At 34.6% G+C, this 23656-nt stretch overlaps 1 protein-coding gene across 1 annotated transcript in view; it reads left to right on the top strand.

The window, feature by feature from the left end:
- Window positions 1–23656, top strand: part of SPAG16 (sperm associated antigen 16) — a 1041622-nt gene that overhangs the window by 494695 nt on the left and 523271 nt on the right. The gene's annotated exons all lie outside the window — the stretch shown is intronic.

The raw sequence follows: 23656 nt of genomic DNA on the forward strand, positions 1-23656 counted from the left end.
GGACCCCCACACCCTCCACTGAATTTTGAGACATGTAGATAAATGCTTTTTTGGCTTTCATATATTGATGTTAGATTGACTGCTTTTGATATTTGGAGGATGTAAAAGTCCACATGCTGACACATTTAACAAAAGAAGTATTCCAGGACAAGCAGTATTAGTGCTCCTTGTAGACACAAGCTCTGACAAGGCACATGGATTTCTAGTCAAGAGTACCTGCCAAGTGTTTACTTTGCTTCTGTTAATTTGCAGGTTTTCCTCTTAGAATTAAGTTATCTACCAAAAAGGATCAGAAGGCAGTGATCAATTTCTTTAAAAATTTAATGACACTCAAGATATTAAAGAGAACAAAGCAAAAGTGAAAGCATCGAACCCTATAATTGCAGACTTCACTGTATTTTGATATTCAGAGGCCAAGGGCACAGAAGTAAAGACATTGTTAAACACACAGATACGTTTTTTTTTTTTCCCTAGTGGCAGAAAGGTCTGCCCACACTTGTTCCTGAGGGCAACTCCTACCCCCAATCCTGACTGTAGTCTCTTGTTTATCATATTTAACATTTGTAAATACACTTGCATCCGGCTCTGACACTCTCTGGTCTAGGTACTCTTGGAGATTCATAGTTCTTGGTACAATTTCTAAACTATTCCATTGGAAAATTTTGTTCTTAGGAGAAACTCTATAGATCTATTTTCATGTTTTAAGAAAATTCCTTTTCTTTTTCAACTCTTTGTCTTACTGAATGTCAATGAAATTAGACTGAATAAAAATAAATTGTTCAGAAATTTGTGAGTTAATGAGAAAAGTGAGCCGATGTATTTTAATTTTTGAAAAGCTCCTCAAAGTGTAATTTATTTGTGGTACTAAGTGTCTGAACTTAATTTTTAAACATGTAGTGCATTTCATATCTCGTATATAGATAAACAGATTCATGCCACTCCTCACCCCTTAGGAACATAAAGTCCATCTTGCTAGCAGAGACAAGGCAATTAGTAGTATAGTCTATTACTTTTGTAGCTGCTGGGCATGCTAATCAGATTTACATAATGCCCTGTTACCATGGCAGCCAGTGACTCAGAGATTTTTCTCGTTAGTGCTTGACCAGCACAAGGTCCTTTTAATAGATCTTCCTGTTTTCCCACTCAATTACTGAAATTAAAATGAGGTGAAATACATCATTATTCACTCATAATATGAATTTACATTCAGTACTTTCTTTGGCAGAATTGTAGTAAAATGCAGCTATGCTCTTTTTTTTTTTCTAATGCATAGAATAAAAATAATGAGAAACAAATACATTTAACCTTAAATGCTTTTAAGTGAGAGATACTGAATAGCAACTGTTCTTTTTGTGGAATTAATGAAAAATGATAAATGATTATTAGAAACAAGAAAAAGTCTTTTATATTTGGGATATGAATCACAGTTATAGTCTTCTCAGAGTCATATGTAGGATCAGCTTGATTCTGCTCCCTTGGAAGAGGCTCAGAGTGGATACACTATATACTGGCATATACCTGATCCCTGTGCTTTTCATAAAAGAAAAGAAACTTGTACATTTTCTTTATTTAATTTGTAATTGTAGTTGTTCCTAAGTGTAACTAGGAACTATAACTTATATAAATTCCAGCTGGATGTCTTCCTGATTACTATGACATTCAGTGCAGTGTCTCTTTGTCCACAATGACGTAACCAAAATTTCTTTTGGAGGTCAATCCTATGTGATATGAGAGTGGTATACCCTGACTTACCCAAATTAGTCTTTGTTGTCCTATTTCCCTTGCCATAGTAGACCTCTTCAATGCATATGCAACAAATACAATGGTCATAGTAATATTACTATTAGGCAAAAAAGGATTGACAGATGAAAAAAATAAAATGAGAAGGTGACTTCTCATTTGAGGATTCAGATAATACGATGTGGAAACACATAAAACAAAAGATCTGGTAAGTATAGGAAGATTCTGACAAAACCAGTCATCAGAGTCAAAGATTATCTCAGTTTTTAACCATGTAAACAAAATTACAATGGAACTAGAGGAATTAATAAACTAGTAAGTGTATTTAATAGTATATGTTGAACTTCATACTTTGTGAAGAGAAAATATAGATTCTTTGAAATCATTTATTTTTACATTTTTTAAAACATCTAAATCTTACAGCAAAAATTTAATGTAAATGAGTTCTTCAGAATAGAAGTTATATAATCTGTAATTTGTAAACAAGATTTAATAATAAAAGAAAATAAATCAATAGCTAAAATAAAATAAAACCTGCATTATTAAAAAGTGAATAAGTGAATATCAAGTCATAGAGGAACTGTAAACTGTCACTACCTAGCTGGTAAAAATCACTACCACAATACTTACCAAATGTATGATATATAACCAAAGCTGTAGTCAGAGTAAAATTCATAGCTTTCCCCTAAAGATACAAACGTAGTGATCCGAAGGGGCACGTGCACCCGAATGTTTATAGCAGCAATGTCCACAATAGCCAAACTATGGAAAGAACCTAGATGTTTATCAACAGATGAATGGATCAATGCTTTATTATTAAACACACACCAAATAAATGAAAATAAGTGAATTATAAATTCAAATGAAAAACCACAGCTGGTCAGCAAACTATAGAAAAGCAAAGGAATGAATAAATGAAAAATAGAAATTAAATTAGAATTTAAAAAGTGAATATGTATTGATCTAAAAGGTTTTTTGAGAAAAAATAGTAAAATAAGTAACTATAATACTATAAGTAGATACCTAAAAAAACTGGTGGAAAAACAAAAGTGAGGAAACAAATAGAAACCTTCGTGATTTGGGAGGAGTTAAAGCCACAGAGGTTCATACACACACACACACACACACACACGTCTGGATCTTTTGTTAAAATAATAGATTTCTATAAAAATAAACATTACCAACACTGAACCAATGGAATGGAAACTCAGAGTAGATTAATAGCAATGGAAAGAAAAAAGTTCTGGAAGTTTTACCTTGCACTCCCATGTTGAGCAGTTCTATTGGCTACGATTTTAAAATTTTATTTAAAAAAATTAACTTTTAGATTCAAGGAATTCTTTGAGAACAAGGAAAATAAGGAAATTTAATTATGGTTTTTAAAATATAGCAAAAACATAACTCTAAACTGAACAAATGTAGTCCCTCGCCCATAACTATAGGCCCATTTTACAATAGTGCAAAATTTTTTAAAAAGAGAAAGTAGAAATTGGAATTCAGTCATATGTTTTAAGAAATCAGGATACAATAACCAAATAAGATTTGTATTTGAGAAGTGTGGAAAACATAAGTGATTCAACTATGAGGACATTATAGTATGTTATAATAGTAGATAAATATTGAAAATTACTTTAAAACAGTTGGATAAAAATATAGCACCTGTACTCAAGACACATATGTTTGCAAATAATGTTTAGCCTCTTGTGTTGGAATTGACAAGGAGAGTGGATTTTGGAACAGTTGGGAATCCATAAGAAAATCTGGTAGGTGAAGGTAGAATCTGGATGTCATGGAATTAGATAGATCAAAAGAGGATCTTTTTACCTTACAGGTAATAGGGCAAAGGGGGGAAATAAACCTAGAATACCTAAAATACCTAAAATCATAGGAGTAAGTCCTGTCCAGGCTCTCATGTATCTGTGCAAGCTTAGTTACTTGTTGGTGTTTATTCTCAATAAATGTTAGGTACATATTTTTCTTCCCTTTAATGACAATGATTATTTTTTATTAAAACAGCTTGAACACTGGCATTTTCTAACATATTTGTAACTTACAAAAGAAAACGCATGTGGAAAACTTTTAATTATAAGCATTGGGCCAATATTATATAGCCTGTACAATCGATGGCATTTAGAAACTTTTGTCACAAAGGATCAGTCTCCCAAAGGCTGTATTGTTTCAAAGTAATACTATACGCACATTGATCATTACCATCAGTTGTCTACAGTGGACTTGATTTTGTTTGTATCTAAGTTCCTTAGCAGGATTTGTGTATCAAGACAATTTTTAAGAATGACATGGGTAACTGATCACAGTAGAACTGACTATTAGTACATATTTACCACTAGATGGCAATCATACATTGGTAAGGTAAGCACCCTCTGCATTTACAGGGTAGACTAAGGCACTATCTGCCAAAGAGACTCATCAGTTAACTGAAAATGGTGAATGAGTGGAGCAATGCAGAGGATGTGCCCTGGCATTGCCTTTGCACTGTTGAAAGAGTAAAAGGTATGATGCCACAAAGTAGAAGCCAAGCATACTTTGGTGCAAGTCAGACCAAACCACTGAGACATGGAATCAGCTTCAGTTGCTCCTGTTAGAATCTTGGCTTCAGCTTTGCAAGTCCTGTCAGTTTTCTCATCTGCGAAGTGGGCATAATGATGATACCTACTTTGCAGGCTGATGGTGAAGGCTAAATGCTGTAGGATATTAAAAACACAAATACTATTGCTCGATACACATGTGCTCAATAATTGTTACCTAATGTTATTTGTTATCCACTGATAGGTATTTTGAGAACTTAGAGAGAACTCAAAACTTTTTATAAAGCTGGTAGTCTTAAACACAGTGAGGTAAGAAAGGAAGAGTATGCTGCGATGTCTGGGGCTCACCAAGCCCCATTAGAAAAACACTGTCAAACCATGTTTCATCATGTCTGAAGTTCTTACCAAGTTAAACACCAAAACAATTATAAATTGAAAAATAAACCTAATTAGTGTGAAAAGATGTATGAATATCTACTCTTAGCACTTAAAAAACAATTTTTTTTAAAACTTATACCATTAAATTTACCATATTTTGCTTTTAAAGAAGAAAGAAAGAGTTTTGCATATTTTCTGGTTTTTAGGTTTCAGGTTGTTTTAGGATGAAAATTTCTTTTGGCCAGAAACACCAAAAACAAAAGCTTTTTATTTTTTTTTTTAATTTTGTTTTTGAGGAAAGTAAAGCATATAGTGTTTGACCTATATCCACAGGTATGTTTTATTGTTCTTGGTTTATTTAGACTAGCTTTGGGCAACTGAAACATAGAGCTGCATATCAATTTCCAGGTTAATACTAATAGATCAATGAAACACACACATTATGCTACCTTAATAATATACTATTTACTCTTTTCCTATACCAGGGAACTATACAATGATAGTGAGGTAGTTTTGAGGTAAATACAATGTCCAGTTCTCTGATGCTTGGGGTTGCATTTTCTTTTGTATGCTCAGAGCTTATTACATGAAACAGCATGTATCTTCCCAAATATCTCCATAAAATGAAAGTATTTGGGATTAGTGGTTTAAACAATTTCAGAATGCTGCATTTTTTTTCCCGAGTTCATTGCCTGAGGCAGAAATAGACCTGACAGTATCCTGTTATACATAAGTTCTACCCTTATAAGTTGATTTATGAATTGTGAATAAGCAGGACTCTACAAAATCCCTCATACTCTCTCTTCCCTGTACAAACTATCTGTTTATGTATTTATATGGTGCCTAAAACCATAGTGTGAAAGCTCCTTGACAAGTATATGATTTAGTGTTTTTTTGTTTGTTTGTTTGTTTGTTTTTAAAGCATGAATAACCTTTTTATATACTGGAAACATGGAGTCAAGAGTTCAGATTTCAAAGCATAATGAAGAAGTTGATGTACAATTTTCATAAGATTGTAATGTCCCGCTTCTTCCTGGGCTTTAAATGTAGATACTTTGATTTTTACCAAGTAGATTTCTACCAAGATAATTTTGAGATACACCTGTAAAATGATAATGGTCTACTTTATATTCTTTGAAGAGGTATATATTACACTTTCCTTCTTAATACAGTAAGTCATCTTTGTGTGAAGGAGATAATCTTTGGAAGTAATAGCACGCTTAATTCTTTTGTTCAATTTTAAAGTAGTATGTGATCCTCCTAGAGAAAAGTGTTAAGAAAATAAGTATTTGGGGCACTTGGGTGGCTCAGTTGGTTAAGTATTCAGCTCTTGATTCTGACATAGAACATGGTCTCAGGGTTATGAGATCAAGCACTGCATCAGGCTCTGTGCTTTGTGGGGAGGTTGCTTGAGATTCTTTACCTCTCCCTCTGACCTTTCCACCTGCTTGTGTGCTCCCTCTGTCAAATAAATAAATACATCTGAAAGAAAGAAAGAAACAAAGAGAGGAGGGAAGGAAGGAAGGAAGGAAGGAAGGAAGGAAGGAAGGAAGGAAGGAAAGAAGGAATGAATTTATTTCCCACAGTGTCACAGCTCAGTGAAAAGTTGAAGACACTGCCCAATGGTTCTCCTCAGGTAAATGGCAGGATATGGTTCTACGTAAGAAGCACTTCCTAAAGTCACACTTGTATTCAAGTTGGGTATGAAAAAATCAAAACAAAACAAAACAGTTGTATCATTTTATCTAATCTCTGATAGCCTAGTTGCTCATTTAAAAAGGGGGTTAATCTACTTTCTTAGGTTTACATGAAGGCTGCATGAGAACATTATTTAGAACACTTTGCTGTCTTGGGCTTAGAATAAGCATTTGGTAACAGTAGCATTGTTGGTATTCCTGGGCAGATTTTTGCCTAGATCTGTTGTTTTTTTTTTTCTCTTTTTTTTTTTTTTTTTTTTTTTTTTTTTTTTTTTTAAAGATTTTATTTATTTATTTGAGAGAGAGAGAGACAGTGAGAGAGAGCACAAGCGAGGAGAAGGTCAGAGAGCGAAGCAGACTCCCCATGGAGCTGGGAGCCCGATGCGGGACTCGATCCCGGGACTCCAGGATCACGCCCTGAGCCGAAGGCAGTCGTCCAACCAACTGAGCCACCCAGGCGTCCCTCTTTTTTTTTTTTTTTTTAGTTTTTTTTTTTTCTCTTTTTTTTTTTAATTTTTTTTTTTTTTTTTAATAAACATACAATATATTTTTAACCTCCGGGGTACAGGTATGTGAATCACCAGGTTTACACACTTCACAGCACTCACCATAGCACATACCCTCCCTAATGTCCATAACCCCACCCCCCTTCTCCCAAACCCCCTTCCCCCAGCAACCCTCAGTTTGTTTTGTGAGATTAAGAGTCACTTATGGTTTGTCTCCCTCCCAATCCCATCTTGTTTCATTTATTCTTAAAACAATATTCTCTCCAGGCCTGTTGGCCTCTCTACCTTGTTTTAGCAAGAAAAAAAAAAAAAATGCGAGGAATACTATAGGTTCATTAAGATCAGGGTCTGTATCATACCTATATCTTTGTATCCCAGGGGTATAACATATCAATAGAAACTTTATAGGGAATCAATTAATATTTACTTAATTAAAACAAACAGAATTGAAGTTGCTGCACCAGGAATGTGGCCACTGTTTTTCAGACTCCTAATAATATCATGTGATTATAGGGCTATACCCACAAACCTTCACATATACACTCAGATGCATACCTTAATAAATGAGATCATTTTATTAAAAGAACCTAATATTCTTCATTTGCCACCAAAACCCTAAAATATCAAATCTTCTCTGAATAAATTTTACTCAAAATGAGAATAAATTTCATGAGAATAAATTTTACTCAAAGACCCAGTCATAAGGGGAAGCACTCCTAGAGTGGCAGAATAGGAACCTTCAAAAATTGCCTCTTCCATAAAAACAGAGAGAACACCGGCAAAAATTTGCTATGATCAGTCTTTCCCTTTCTTTCTTTCTTTCTTTCTTTCTTTCTTCCTTTCTTTTTTTAAGAACTTAACCAAAGGTCTGTACCCTCTGAGGAACATTTATTGGAGGAAAATTGCCCTATTCCCATTCCTTTCTCCCCAGCTCTGCCACAGCTTTGAAAATCAATTGCCTCACAATCACGGTAGCTGTGAAGCCCACCATAGTACCAGCAACTAGAGATGCAGAGCAAGTTTGGAGATCACAAAACCCCATTCTCAGATAAATGTCACTATTTGTACTTTCTGGAAGCCCCTGGAAATACCTATATGCAGAGCTTGTTTTTATTTGACCTGAGTCAGAACTTACTCTGTATGCATAGGTTATATGACAGGGCATTTGTAGCAAACAATTAGCAGTATGTGTTTAATATTGCAACTGCCAGAGGAGCAGTAACAGTCAAACAAAAGGTTGACCAAATTCTTAAACAGAAAAGCAGAAGAATTAAATGACACTTTGAAAACCTGCCGTATTCCTAGGAATATCAAAAGACCCATGCATTTGGAGAGGTGCGTGAGAGCCTAGAAAAGGCTTAAGAAGAGTTTAATCTCTCATCTCTGGCTGACCTCGAGGGCTTGTGCAAGGGGGAAGCAAAGGCTAAGGCACTCTGGAAACTTCCATAGTGTTGAGGATGTGCCCCAACATGCATAAAGAACCCCTTGCCAAAGATTGGATGACTTATTGTCAAGGCATTTAACCAGGACCTGTCCAATCATCATTTAAATAAGCAGACTTCTGTGGCCTCACCCAACAAAGAATATACACTTCATTTGGATGCTATTGTAAATGAAATTCCTTTCTTAATTTTCAGATTGTTCAGTATTCAGTTCTAAAAATGCAGTTGATTTTATTGTATTCATCTTATATCAATATGCAACTTCATTTATTAATTTTAAGATTTTTCTAGAATTCTTTGAGTTTTTTGTACATGTTATCTTCACATATTGTTGGCAAAGATAATTTTCCCTTCCATCGGGTGCCTTTTATTTATTTATTTATTTATTTATTTTTCTTATCTAATTATTCAGCTAAAACCTCCAAAAATATGTTGAGTAGACTTGGCAAGAGCAGAGGTCCTTGCTTTATTGTGATCTTGGGGGGAAATTGTTCTGTCCTTTACCATTAAATATGATGTTAACTGTGGATCTTTTGTGGATGCATTTATCAGATTTAGAGCATTCCCTTTTATTTTCAATACTGTGAGTGTGTTTATCATGAGAGGGAATTGGGTTTTATTTAATAACCTTTCTTCTGCTATTGAAATGGTCATGTAGTCTTTAACCTACAGTGTTTCCTATCAACTGATTTTTGTTTGCTGAAACACTTCGCAGTCCTTGAAAAAATGCTATTTAGTCATGATATATAACCCTTTTCACATGTTGCTGGATTCAGTTCACTAGTATTTTGTTGAAGATATTCGCATCTACCTTCCTAAGAGATATAGGTTATAGTTTTCTTGTGATGCCTTTGTCTGGTTTGGAAACCAGAACAATATTGGCCTCACAGAATAAAGAGGGGAAACAGTCCCTCTTCTATATTTTTTTTGGAAGAGTTTGTGAGGGATTGGTATTAATTCTTCTGTAAAGAATGGGTGAAATTTGCCAGTGAAGCCCGCTGAGCTTTTCTTTGTGGAAAGGTTTTGATCACCAATTCAATTTGAGGAATTTGTCCATTTCATCTAGGTTATTGAATTTATGCCACATTGTTGCCATATTTATTGCCATGTTATTCATAACTTCCCAAATAATTCTTTAACTCTGTAAATTTGGTAGTATCGCCCTTTCTTTCATTCTTGATTTTAATAGTTGGAGTCTTCTCTTTTTTGTTGTTGATCAATGTAGCTAAAGATTTATCAATTTTGTTTCTCTTCTCAAAGAACCAACTTTTATTGCTGATTTTCTGTATATTTTTCTCTATTTCATTTATTTCCACTCTAATATTTATTCTTTCCTTCTGCTCTCTTTGGATTTCTTTTGTTCCTTTTCAGTTTCTTAATGTGGAAGTTTAGGTATCATTTGACATCTTTATTCTTTTACAATGTACTATTTATATTTATGAATTACCATCGAAGCAATGCTATAGGGAATATTCTATAAGTTTTAGTACATTGTGTTTTTGTTTTCATTCACAGAAAAGTATTTTCTGATTTTTCTTATAAAATTTCTTCTTTGACATTGGCCCATTAAGAGTATGCTATTTGATTTCCACCTATTTGTGAATTTTCCAAATTTCCTTCTATCACTGTTTTCTATTTTAATTCCATCATAGTTAAAGAACATACTTTGTATGATTTAATGCCTTTAAGTTTACTGAGGCTTTTTAAATTCACTAACATGTTATCCTGAAGAATGTTTGATGTACACATGGGAAGTATGTATCTGATTTTGCTGAGTAACGTCTTTGATAGAGGTTTGTTAGGTCTAATTGGCTTATACTATTAAGTTTTATATTCCTCTGTTGCTCTTCTAATTATTCTATCATTAATATTAAGGAATTGAAGTCCCCAAATGTTATTGTTGAATTGTCTGTTTCTTCCATTAATTCTGTCACTTTTGCTTCATGTATTTTGGGTCTTGTATTATTTATTTTTTTTATTGTTGCTACAACAAATTACCACAAATTCAACAAACATAACAAAAACAACACAACTTTATCACCTTATAGCTCTGGAGATCAGAAATCAGAAAGGGTCTCCCTGGGCTTACCTGAGTTGTAAAATGCTTCAGCCACATTGGAAAAACAGTGTTGCACTTCTTCAAAATATTAAACATACGATTACCATATGACTGAGCAATTCCACTCATAGGTTTATATCCAAGAAAATTAAAAGCATACATCCACACAAAAACTTCTGTGCAAATGTTTATAGCAGCATTATTCATGATAACCAAAACATGAAATAATCCAAATGTCTATCAACTGATGAACAAATAAAGAAAATGTGTTATATCCAGACAGTAGAATATTTTTTTTTAGCAATAAAAAGCTATGAGGTACTGATACATGCTGCAATATGAATGAATGTAGAGGGGCGCCTGGGTGGCTCAGTGGGCTAAGCCGCTGCCTTTGGCTCAGGTCATGATCCCAGGGTCCTGGGATCGAGTCCCGCATCGGGCTCTCTGCTCAGCAGGGAGCCTGCTTCCCTCGCTCTCTCTCTGCCTGCCTCTCCGTCTACTTGTCATTTCTCTCTGTCAAATAAATAAATAAAATCTTTAAAAAAAAAATGAATGTAGAAAACATTATGGTAAATGCTTACCACAGAAGAGAAAAGAATGAGGAGTAACTAATGTATATGGGTTTCCCGTGATGTGTGATAGAAATATTCTCAGATGAGGGTGCCTGGGTGGCACAGTTGGTTAAACGCCTACCTCCAGCTCAGGTCATGACCCTTGAATCCTAGGATTGAGTCCCACATGGGGCTCCCTGCTCTGCGGAGAGCCTGCTTCTCCATCTGCCTCTGCCCCTCCCTGCCGCCTATGCTCTCTCTCGCTCGCTCTCTTTTGAATAAATAAATAAAATCTTAAGAAAAATTCTCAGATAAAATAGTGGTGATGGTTATACAACTCTGTAAATATACTTCAAACCATTGAATTTACCCTGTAAGTTAGGAATTTTATGATATATGAATTATATCTCAATAAAGATCTATTTTAAGAAATAATTATAGATATATGTACAAATGACATTTATCAAAACCCTGACCTGGTGGTATGACAGACAGTAATAGTCACTTTTATAAAAATTTAAAGAGCTTAACATATATCCTTCTTACAAAAGTTAATCATGTCTATGTTTAAATTATTCTAATAAAAGTAATGGTACACAGTTGTTAATTTTAAATTGATACTTAATAGTTCGAGCATCATTCCAGACATTCAAGAAAAATGAAAAAAATTTTTGTGGACAGTCTTCACCCAAACAGATGTCTAGTTTAATCTCTCTAACAAATACACACACACACACACATCCTGCTTTATGTATAAACTACAGTAGATATAGAACTACAGGTATATTAAACTAGAACACATATGTAATACTCTATTTGCACCAATTTATACTCCCCTTCCATAGTCTATGAATGCCTGTTCTTGCCAAGTATGAATTTTTTTTTTCAAACTCTTGGATGTATAATGGGTATGATATTGTCACTAAAACCTGAAATTATTACTGAAACTAATCTTTTCTTGTAGAGTAGCTATATGCAGTTCTTCTTTTGTGAATAACTTTCTTTTCTATTTTTAAAACTTCTGTTTCTTTATAAGAACCCTTTATTTGTTAAATATAGCCATTTTAAATTATGTAGTACATAAAGATCTCCCAGACTTAATCTTCAAATAAATTTTTGCTTATGGAGATTTTTGTTTGATAAATATCTTTCTCTAGGGTTTGTTGTTGTTCTTGTTTGAAATTAAATCTTTCCAAAAGTTTATGTAGCATTATTTACCAATCAGTTATTCTTATGACTCTCTCTTTGTCATGATGCATGTAAAAGCCTTCACCTCACCATTTATTCTCTTGTTTAATAGTTCTTGCTTTTTTAAAAAATTTTACATTTTAGTTATTTATTTTATTCTTAATGTAACAAGAAAATATAACTACTTTTCTTTCCATTAAGAAACAACATGAACTGTAGGTTTGAATCAAACTTCATTTTTATTATTTATCTTTATGGCAAAGAAATATTTTGATATCAGATGTTTAAACAACTCCATGGTTGGTTGATGATATTTTTTACTGGTGGTATCATTATACCAACATTTTCACGATACTCTCTCTCTCTTTTTTTTTTTTTTTACATATATGTGATTATTGGATTTTCTTCAAGCATTGACCCATAGTACTTCTTAATTCAATGATTCATTTTGTTTTTTGTTGTTGTTGTTGTTGTTATTTTTGAAGTAGATTCCATATCTGTGGAGCTCCAGCATGGGGCTTGAACTCACAACCCTGAGATCAAGACCTGAGTTGAGATAAAAAATTCGATGCTTAACTGACTGAGCCACCCAGATGCCCCTATTCAATGACTCTTAATAAACAATTTTTTTTCACTTTCAATGAAAAGTGTTGACTCTAATTTTTGTGCCTAATTCAAGGCATTTTTACTCATATTCATATCCATATTATTATTATTACTTTTAAAGATTTTATTTACTTATTTGATAGACAGAGATCACATATAGGCAGAGAGGCAAGCAGAAAGGAGGAAGGAGGCTCCCTGCTGAGCAGAGACCCCCCCCTCCCCCCATGCAGGACTCAATCCCAGGACCCTGGGATCATGACCTGAGCTGAAGGCAGAGGCTTTAACCCACTGAGCCACCCAGGCGCCCTATTCATATTATTTTAATAATTATTTCTTATGATTTATCTTTTTGTTTTTTCTTTCTTACATTGCTCCTGTATTCTATTTGTCTCAAATCTTTCATTTGTTTTTATCACTTCATCTAATTTTATCCCTTTACTTTCATCTCAAGGCTGAAGTTAAATATATATATATATATATATATATATATATATATATATATATATAATTTTTTACCTTGAACTTATTTTGTTTGTAGCTCCCTTGCAGATTTTAACTTGATAATTATGTTTTTCATTAGACTATGCAAGAGACCTGGAACTATGCTTCTTTTACTTGTCTGTAAACAATTAAGTACCATACGTGTAACCCAATTTAGGGTTGATATTTGTATTTTCCTGAAGGACTGGGAAGTGGCCTCTGCTACCTTCTTATTTCTTCAGGTTTCTTTTTTTTTTTTTTTTAAAGATTTTATTTATTTATTTGACAGAGAGAGATTACAAGTAGGCATAGAGGCAGGCAGAGAGAGAGAGGAGGAAGCAGGCTCCCTGCTGAGCAGAGAGCCCGATGCAGTACTCGATCCCAGGACCCTGAGATCATGACCTGAGCCGAAGGCAGCGGCTTAACCCACTGAGCCACCCAGGCGCCCTATTTCTTCAGGTTTCTAATTTACATCCACATCTGTCACCTGCTACTGCCAGTGTTGGGACCCACCCTTAAAGAACTTTAACTGGGCCAAAATTTTTACTGCCATAGAGCTGTCTATTGCATGCAATCCTGCTGTTTCTACCACATATCAAGGTTTGATTCCAATCTGAATTGTTTCATGGCAGGCAAATATTCACTTTCATGTATAATAAATTTGGGTCATGGATTCATATTCAACAAGCTTGACAGAATACAGCAATTTACATTCACCTTCCCCCCCACCCCCACTGACTTGGGATATGAATGAGATATCTCAAAAAGCATGTTCTTGGTGCAGCCACTCTGAGATGCATATTCAGGAAACTGACACTTGCCTTATCTGACCATTCTCAGAAGCTGCCATAGTCTTTCTCTTATAAAACACCCTGGATAGGTGAGCCACAGAGGTACTTATTCAATTAACAGAAAACATGTGAGTCTACGGCCATACCACCCTGAACGCGCCCGATCTCGTCTGATCTCGGAAGCTAAGGAGGGTCGGGCCTGGTTAGTACTTGGATGGGAGAAAACATTTGAATACATGGAACTGATACATTTAAGTTAAAATACATATTCAACATATATAGAAATTTTCTCTAGTTTCTAACTCCTTCCTTCAGTGGGGTTTATCATCCCCTGTATCTCATCTTTATAAACGTCTCATCCCCTAATACATTGCCTGATCCTCATTTTGGATGTTTCCTATCTCACTTTCTCTAAGTTGTTTGATGCTGAGTTGTCTTGAACATTTGGCAAATAGGATTTAGTAGTTTTCTAATTGTTTTATTTTTTTTGTTAATGAATAGATTTTAGAGAGTGTTATTTTCTCTGATTCTTTACAATTGTCCCATTCTTCTGACTTTTGGCATCATTTCAAAGATCTTATGGTTTAAATTAAAAAAAAAAAAAAACAAGATGAGAAATAACTCAAAGGGAAACCAGTCTAAGTATGCTGACGATCCACTTATTTTTATATGCCTCTTCCAGAAAGAAGCCTTAAGGCTTCATGTGTTTTCTGTTTTTCTCTTAGACCTTTGCTAAAAAGGAATGCCTACTTCTAAGATTTTATGACCCACTGAGATCTAGATGGAGCTCCCACTGGGTGTTCTGTTCATAATTTAGACACTTGTTCCAGAAAAACATCCCTTGCTGCAATGACCTTCTGTGTGTTATGACAACTAGTCCCATAAATTCCTCTCTCCCTCTGAAGAGTTATTACGTTTTCTAGGCTTTTTAAAAAGTAGTTCTTATTGCTGTTGTTCTTTTATGGATGGCGAACTGAGAAACAGACCATTTTGTGTTCTTCCAACTAATTTGGTGTGCAGTATATTTAGCCAATATTTTTTGAAATCTTGGGCATTTGATGACATTACCAAGTCCTCAGACTTAGAGCATGTTGTTCTTTATTTTCATCCTTTCCTGATCATTCTTATAAACTCAGGGTGGGGAAAGTTAGAAACCTGATCCATGTCATCATCTTAACTCAGAAACCCATATTTATTTTTAATAGATGATTAAAATTGACCTTTGAGGTCATTTTTATTCCTGAGTTTTTATATAAGCAAATTTTGCCCTAAGACTATTTTTGTAAGCAAGAAGTTTCTCAGGTCAAATAGATGCTGTCAAAATAATGACTCCAAGAACTGTTAAATGTCATGAGAAACTAACATTTTGCCTCTAGTTAAACCAAAAATCATTCAACCGTATCTAAGCTGTAAAGAAATATTAGCTTGTATGACCTAACCTTGCTGATTGATGACCTGATTAAATTACAGAGGAAACCTTGGCAGGTCACTGCAGTGTTTAGAAAATTTTGTTTCTTCACAAATATCAATAAAGCTCACAGTTCTCACCTCAGAAAGGCATTATACTATATATGAAAGCATTCTAATTGAGAGGATGTAACACCTTGAAAGACAACATAAGCCCTCAGGTCAAGAGTTGTCATTCTGCATCCACAATGTGCTTTGATGTAAATGTGCATGGGGGCCACATCAATATGGGCAAACTGGCTCCTGGCATGGCTATTCTATTTATTTTCAGCTCTCTTTAAAACTATGTCAAATGCTCAGCACAATCATAGAATAAATATAGCCATTATAAAGGCAATGACATGACCGTACCAGATTTTCATCCTTAAGTATTGTTACCGATAAAGTGCAAGGTAAGCAATATAAATGTCTTAGTGATATATTAAATATACTAATTATATATATATATATATATATATATATAATATAGAGGCTTAACCCACTGAGCCACCCAGGTGCCCCAAAACATTTTTACTCAATATTTAATATATTGGTATATATTATATATATATATATATATATATATATATATATATACTATATAGTCTAGACTATATATAGAGAGTCTATATAGAGTCTATATATAGTCCAGTCTCTATATAGACTCTCTATATATAGTCTAGATTATATATAGTATATACTATAGTATATACTGTAGCCTATAGTATATATACTATATATACTATATATATATATATACACACTCCCTCCTTTTTTAATTTGGTTGGCATCCTTGTTAGTGAGGGTCTATTTTTTTTTTTAAATACCATTAGTGCTTAATTCTCTTACAGGAGCCCTGACTGAGAGCCAAGGTCCAGTGAGTGGTGATAGAAGAAAACAGTGACCTATATAAAGATATATAAAAGGTAGACTCAATAAGAATAGCCCCACTTATTGGAATCAGAAAAGAGTGAGAATTTAATATGGTCCCAGATTTTTAACTTGGAAAACTTGATTTATGAGCTTACTCATTTAGCTTACTATAAGAATTACTCATTCAATTCATAATTTTGTAGGTCAGCAGTATTGCTCTTCTCTGGGAATATCTTTTCTCTCATCTGGGTTTCTTCACATATCCGTTTTTAGGCCACGTCAGCTGGATGACTCAGCTTCTGATGGTGTCAGCTGGAATGCCTTCAAAATCTCCCACCTATTTCACCCTCTACGTGCCTCTCACACTACTCCCACAGGCTAGGCTGGGTGTGTTCTCACACAGAGGCTCAGGCGCAAGGATAAGAAATTTTAGCTCTCCCAGAAAATCAAGAGATGTGTTTGTATTCTCTTGAAGATTAAGCTTGAACTGACACAATATTATTTCCTTCTTATTCTACTGGACAGAGCCCAGAGTGGGAGAAGGTGGACTCTAATAGAGTTACAGGGTCAAGTCTTGGATATGGGAAGGGTAGAGAATTGAAACCATTTTTGCTTTCCATCATTGTAGATGGTTGAGATGACCATGGATCCTGGTTTGTTCAAAAAAGTTCCAGTTTATTCCTATTTTCCTTTTAGAAAATTTTCCTTATAGAATTTTCCATAATAGTACCCCCCCTCTTACTGCAAATATTGTTCTAATTTGAGTCATAAATTACATGACACCCCCATATTTGGGAGGCAGAGGGGTCGAACAGGGTTAGATGAACAAATTGAATCAGAATGTGTGAAGTGAGCAGAAGAGATAAGATAGAGTCCATGAAGAAGGTGCAAAAATGCAGGAAATAAGAACAGAATGGATCTGAAGAAGCCAGGCAAGAAGAGATGCATGAAAGAGGGCTAAATTACAAGGTCAACACCACCAACTCATGAAATAAGATATGCAATGAATATGTCTCTTGTATTTAACAACTATAAGTCATTGTTGAACATAGAGGTTTCAATGAATTAGAGTCAACCTTAGTTATTCCTCTCACCAATTTAACACTGAAACTTTTTATTTGACACTTCTGGAACTTCTATTTAAAACAAAAGGGACTGGACTCTGAAGAATGAGGTACTTCGAGTGCTGACTTTTCTAGGGGTCTGAATACTAAATACCACCTCCAGAATAAAACCAAATGTGTAAGAACCAAGACCTATACCTTAAATTTCTTCCCTACCCATCATTTTTGACACTAAATAAAAATGGTCTTATGTGTATTCATTAGAAATTGTTCAAATTTTATTTTATTATGACTATAAATTCATTTTTCTCCATGTATTTGATGTCTTTGATTGACACAAAACTCAATAAGACCTACTGTAATTATATTAAATATTAACCAGGATATTATTTTGAAACATTTGGGAAGCTGTGATATCTGAGCCTGATCTGAAATCTTATTGAGAATATTAAGCAAGACAGCTTTAAACCTTGTCAAGATATTTTTGACAATTGTCCTAACGTTAATGAACCAACTAAAAAAATACCACAGTAGAGTTTACTTTAAAAAGCTTTGCAATTTTGACGTTTGTGCAAAAGTATCCAACTACAAGCAGGTGCAGACTTAATGGCAGTAAATGACACCAAATTTTTTCAAAGAACAAAACTCTCATTTGAAATGTAGAAACGTAGCTCTTCGTAATTTGAAACTTCAAGGATAACAGAATTGGCTAGCACATAAAAGGACAGAAAATCTGACTAGTATTGACTGTGCACCAAAAACGAAAACAAACAAACAAACAAATAAATAAATAAATAAGAAGAAGAAGAAAAGGAAAATAAAAGAAAAAAGAAAGAAAAAGAAAAAAGGAAAGAAGAGAAACTCATGATCTTCATGTTGTTGAGTCCTTTTCTTGGCTGCTACCCACACTTTTCAAACCTATTTTGTGTAAGTGGACATCAGATTCCCTTTGGGATTCAAGTTTACTTATTTTATCAATAATAAGAGCCTTCTTGTGGCTAGAGGAATAAATCACATATAAATGAAATATAAGAGATTACACCAGGAACTGAGCTTTTTACCTTGACGAATCCAATAGCTTTGGCCAGATATCTCAATGTCAAAAGCATTATAAGTATTCTACAAGGTATGTCTGGCAAAAAGAAATCAATAACAAAGTATTGGATTTGATTAAAATGTTTACTTTTTCCCTCTCCCCCACCTTTCTCCAGCTAAATAGCTCTTTCCCATACTAATCTGATCTTCATTATGGTTATTGGCTGGCTTTGTTTGTTGTCAAAATGTCACTGCCTTGGAATGCATTTGTAAATGACATAGTTTTTTTTGCCTCTCCATAATTTCAGTGTTGGGGGTCATGCTCTGTTGTCAAGCCATGTGTCATTTAACTCGTTAATAGGCTTCAAAGAGATTTTAAACACCCCATTTATAAAAATTATTTTTATTCTGATAACTTTATAATGCATTTAATTCTTACAGAAGAGAAAACATGCTTAGCAAGATAATGCTGCCCAAGTTTGCTCTGTTCCACCATAATTTAGTCTTTTCAGTCATTTTGCTCATCAAAGGCTCTTGAACATTATAAAAAAAATTCCAGAAAACTGGTATTTATCAAGCACATCAAAATCTTTACATGGTTTATTCTTTCTGCTTGGATTGTTCTCCAAACTCTTCGTCCTTTCCCTTTGTTCTTTATATGGCTCTCAATCTACTTTCAGGGCTAGGGGTCTTAGTCATTTTCATTCTGCTATAACAAATTACCAAAGATTGGGTGGTTTAAACTTTTCTCACAGTTTTGGAAGCTTGGAAGTCCAAGATCAATATGCTGGTAAATCAGGTGTCTGGTGAGAGCCCACTTTCTGGTTTGCAGATGACTGTCTTCTCATTGTATTCTCACATGGTAGAACAAAGAGAGGAAACCAGCTCTTTAGTGTTTCTTCTTAAAAAGGCTCTAATCTCATCATGAGGGCTCCACCCTTGGTAACTAACTACTTCCTAAAAGCCACATCTTCAAATAAATCACACTGGAGATGAGGACTCAACATACGAATTTTGGGGGTAGAAGGAACACAAACATTCAAAAACATTCAAACCTTAGCGCTGAGTTTTCAAAGTCACTTTTAAGGGCTTCTTTCTATGATCCTCCCAGATTATGATAATATCCCAGATACATTTACACCTAACATTTTCTTATGTACTAGCAAGACTGGTAACCATACGGTTTACTTCTGTGTTTCTAACAACTTGTGGCACTGAGAAATAGTTGTCATCACACTAATTGTCTAGTTGCTGCTTTTGGATTTGATGATCTCATTTATGGATCATGGCACAAATTGCCTTATTTTTCTGCCTGCCTCTCTCAAACCCGTATTGTCTAGCCATGACTGATTTGATTATTTTATTTTTTTAAAGATTTATTCAGTTATTTGAGGGGTGGAGCAGAGGGAGAGAAACTTTAAGCAGACTTCCCAAGAAGCATGGAGCAGGACGTGCACTCAATCTTACAACCCATGTGATCATGACCTAAGCCAAACCAAGAGTCAGATACTTAACTGACTGATCCACCCAGGCACCCTTGATTTGTTATTTTGAAACATTGTTTTTTATCATGTTATATTCCAGTGCAACCACTTGGTTACAATCTGTTATTTACGATTAAAAAAAAAAAAAAGATGCTGCTTAGAATAACATTTGAAGCCTCTATAAATTGATCTAGGTCAATTTTCTGGGCCACCTGGGAGTCTCAGTTGGTTAAGAGTCTGCTTCACTTCAGGTCATGATCCCAGGATCCTGAGATCAAACTTAACGTGGGATTCCCTGCTTCGGGGAGTCCGTTTCTCCCTCTTCGCTTCCCCTGTTTGTGCACTCATTATCTCTCGCTAATAAATAGATCTTCAAAAGAATTTTTTTTTCTGGTCTTGGCATACTCCCTTTCTCCAACACAAGCACTTTTTAAACTTAATGCCTATTTCCTCACTCACTTTGGATGCTCTCCACCTTCTTATTTGTCCAACCAGAGCCTTCCCCATTTTGAGGTTGAGGCATATGTCATGCTTTTTATGAAGTGTTCTCTCATGGGTTTAGTCTTTAGTGATTTTTCCTTCTGTTCAATGTCCAATAAATACTATTTTAGTTATGGGTCTATTACATACTACCAATTTACCATAAAGGAACATTTTACTTTTTCTCTATCATTGTCGTATTTTAAATCTTTGAAAAAGAAACAATAAACAAATGCAGAAAATGTATATATTATCAATGAATAATTTTCCTTATAAGATTAATTGATAACTCATGACTCTAAATGCATACTTTCTTTTTTTGTAAAGATTTTATTTATTTATTTGAGGGAGTGAGAGAGAGAGAGCATGAGCAGGGTGAGGGGCAGAGGAAGAACAGACTCCCTGCTGAGCAGGGAGCTTAATGTGAGGCTCAATCCTGGGACTCCAGGATCATGACCTGAGCCAAAGGTAAACACTTAACTGACTGAGCCACCCAGTCACCCCTAAGTGCATACTTTCTATCAACGTGGTGCTAACATGGCATCAACATGTTGTAACAATTAATATGATTTAGAGAAGGAGAAGACATTGCAGAACCACTCAGGAATATTGTAGATAAAGGTGGATCAAATAACATTTTTCTTCTTTTGCTGGTTAAAAATGAAAGCAACAATACAGGGCAACACAGTCCCTCAGCAGGTATTGAAAAATGAAATGCACATAACTTTATGACATAAATTTTTAAAAAAGAGTAGCTAAAGATATTCTGTTATATTTTATCTCTAAAATAATTTCCTCAATCCTAACCACAATATTAGGAAAATATGTTAGAGTGTTTTAAGATTTTTCAACAATAATGCACAATTTGGGAATATGTAAATAAAAGGAGACTTAGGTATCTAGGGGAAAATAAAGGAAAATATCAGCAGAAATAATTTTCTACCATCACAGGTTGTCTTTAAATGTTGGAGAAACAAACTAGAGGTGTCTCATCTTTTAGGATCCACATGAATTGGTAGGAAGTGTCCAAGTACTGCTATCCTTAGGGAAAAAATAATACTCTTAATTAAAAATGAATACTTACAAGAAATATTTTTAAAAATCAGAAAAGAAAGGGGGTGCCTGGGTGGCTCAGTGGGTCAAAGCCTCTGCCTTCGTCTCAGGTCATGGTCCTAGGGTCCTGGAATCGAGCCCCGCATCACACTCTGCTCAGCAGGGAGCCTGCTTCCTCTTCTCTCTCTGCCTGCCTCTCTGCCTACTTGTGATCTCTGTCTGTCAAATAAATAAATAAATAATCTTTTTAAAAAAAATCAGAAAAGAAGGGCATTTTCCTGGACATCTCAGCTCTCTAACCCTTCAAACAAAAATTTACATGATCCATATAAGTTGCTCCCCCTACACCCAAACTCCCATCCTCCCAACACAGATATCAGTGGCATAAAAGTGAGAAATATAAAATTGTTGGCTCTTAGACTCTAGATTGTTCTTTTTTTCTTTCAAGATTTTATTTATTTATTTGACAGAGAGACACAGCAAGAGAGAGAGGGAACACAAGCGGGGGAGTAGGAGAGGAAGAACCAGGCTTCTAGCTGACCTGGGATCCCAGTGTGGAGCTCAATGAGGTACTCAATGTGGGGCTCAAACCCAGGATCCTGGGATAATGAACTGAGCCAAAGGTAGATGCTTAACAACTGAGCCACCCAGGCGCCCCTTAGACCTTAGGGGAATATGAAGAGATTGCAGATAAACAGGGAAGAGAGTTAAGGAAAATTCACCCCACCATATAAAAGCAAAATTTTGTCATTGTAAAACTAGAAATAAATATTAATCTTTCAAGGGAGAGATGAATAAAATATATATACTTTTTAAGAAAGTTTGCAATAATCACTATAAATACAGAGAAAATAGGAAAATAATTGGGAAAAAATGGGGAAAAGTTAACATACATGGGAGGACATGAACAACTGTTCCAGTGGAAGAAACACTGATGTCATTGACATGAAACAGAAAGCCTATTTATAAATATAAAAAGTATTTCCTTGAAATGAGAAAGGACTAAATCTATACAACACAGAAATTATTCTGGAATACACCGATGCCAAGATATATTCTTGCTAATTATTGAACTTCAAGGATAAATAAAGTAATCCTCAAACAAGCAGGTAGAAAAATTACCAAACAAAGCAAAAACAAAAAACAAACAAACAAACAAAAAACCAGCAAAGAACAACCAAAAAAAAAAAAAAAACACCACAAAAAACAAGGTGATTTCAGACTTTTCCATAGCAACCATCAATACCAGAATAATCAAGCAATATCTACAAAGGTGCTGAATGGGAGAAAGCTCTAATCCACGTACATTATGTCTACTTAAACATTGTAAATTATTCCCAAATATTAAAGAACTCAGAAAGTATAGAATCCATGATCCTGGCCTTGCTGAATAAAACAAGTAACAATCACAGCAGCAGCAAAATCATGAGAATGATATTCACCCAACAACTGAATGAAGATGAAGTGACAGAAGACAAGCATAATATTCAATGCCAGGAAATACTGGAGCAGTGCTGACAAACTTCTGAGGAAAAGCAAGCAGGGCTACTACAGTGGTAAATAGTTCTTTTTAAATATAGTAGAACTTTAAGTCTTTGGATTTGTAAACCCTTCCTGAAGAAAGATACTGGGTAATGAAAATTATCTAAGCAAAAAAAAAAAATGAATCAAAGAACACAATAAAAAAGGTGTGACTTAAAAACTAGGGATCATTGAATCCATTTAAAATTAGAACTCTGAACAGTATTATATTCTGAAGCTTGCAAAGAATATTACAACTCTCAGAATCTGGTGATCACCAGGACTAGAAGTTTAACAATTCTAATTTTAATGAGTCTCCAAGCGGGGAGTTGGCAGAAATGGTCTAAAAATGAAATAGAATATTTTTTTCTACTTTTAGAAACTTTTAAATTCTGATATAATTTTAGAACTCCAGAAGAGTTTTAAGTACAGAGGGTTCCCTGATGGCCTACACCTGACTTACCCTAACAAATGTTAAGACCTTGCATAACAATGGTACAATGAACAGAACTAAGGAATTACCATTGACACAGTACTCTTAATTAAGCTATAGACCTTAATCAGTTGTCTTCAATTTTGCCACTGTTGATCCTTTTTCTCTTCTAGAATTCAGTCTAGGATCCACTGTTGCAATTAGTTTACCTTTCATTTCCAGTCTATGGCAGTTCCTTCCTTATTCTTTGTCTTTCATGATCTTGACATTTTTGAGGGCACTG

Source organism: Neovison vison, chromosome 3 (assembly GCF_020171115.1).
Source record: "Neovison vison isolate M4711 chromosome 3, ASM_NN_V1, whole genome shotgun sequence".
NCBI classification, from domain to species: Eukaryota; Metazoa; Chordata; class Mammalia; order Carnivora; family Mustelidae; genus Neogale; species Neogale vison.